This window comes from Pan paniscus, chromosome 4, assembly GCF_029289425.2.
Source record: "Pan paniscus chromosome 4, NHGRI_mPanPan1-v2.0_pri, whole genome shotgun sequence".
Taxonomy (NCBI): Eukaryota; Metazoa; Chordata; class Mammalia; order Primates; family Hominidae; genus Pan; species Pan paniscus.
The window spans coordinates 158,971,758-158,972,879 of record NC_073253.2 but is presented as its reverse complement, the minus strand read 5'-3'; the positions used below and the strand labels follow the sequence as shown (position 1 = coordinate 158,972,879).

Below are 1,122 nucleotides of genomic sequence, written 5' to 3'. Positions count from 1 at the left end.
ATGTATCAGTGACAGGGAAACAGATAAAATTAGTAATATAATTAAGTGTAATTAAGAGTAATATCTTAGTTCTGAGGAGCCAACATGGCTTGGGATGGTTTCCAGAAGATGATGAGATGAAAGTTTATTACACTCTATCATAACTACCTATTTACTTGTCAGATTCTCCCACTAAAATGTCAGTTCCTTGAAAGCAGAGATCCTGTTCCCATTTTGTCTTTAGTGCCCAGCTCAATGCCTGCATAGAGCATACACTCACTAAGTAGTTGATGAATAATATGTAAATAACAGAATAAAACTTCAAGACTTGGGCATGTAGGATTTGAATATACAATTAAGGCAACTCAATTCTGTCAGTGCTAGCTGTTTTAAGCAAAAGCACATGGTTGGAAAAGCAAGACTGAGTCAGCAAGAATGGGCACTCCAATGTACCTGAAGGATAAGATGCGTGAAGAAAAGTTGGATGAGAGAGAATTGAAGTGGATAGTACAACCCCAATTGAGACTGAAGGTAATAACACCAATTTGGGGACTGAAAATAATGCATGTCAACTAAAGAAGATCTAAGCCTGGGTATGGACAGATGAAAAGGAAACAAATTATGACCTAATATCTAGTAAAAAGAAAGAACTGTTCTCACCTTGACAGTGCATATATTAAAATTAGAATGATACAGAGATTAGCATAGCCCTTGCACCAGGAGGACATACAAATTCATGGAGTGTCCATTTAAAAAAAAATGAAGAAGAAGAACAGCTAGGATGTATTGACTGAGTTGAGAGGGAGTGCAAAGAAGTGTGAAAATTCAAGGATGGCCAAGGCTTCAAGTATAGATAACAGAAAATAACAGTTTAGATAACAGAAAATACAGCAGTGCCTTTTCAACATTGCATGGGGAGTTAATTTTGGGAGAGAACTTATGAGTTAGATTTTAATTTTAAACTTAGATTTTTGAGCATCGAATAGGAAATTTCAAGGAGAAAGTGTGAGATGCTAAGATAGACCACTGGAAGATTAGAATTAGACATATCTTCTCATGGAACACACGAGTCAGAGCTTTGTGCTGAATCCAAAAGAGTAAGTCTGAGTTGTAGTGAATATCCATAATATTGAGGGAAACTGG

At 36.3% G+C, this 1,122-nt stretch overlaps 1 pseudogene; it reads left to right on the top strand.

Moving 5' to 3' along the window:
* The first annotated feature begins 631 nt into the window (after positions 1 to 631).
* Positions 632 to 732, top strand: LOC112439927 (U6 spliceosomal RNA; annotated as a pseudogene).
* Positions 733 to 1,122: the final 390 nt, after the last annotated feature.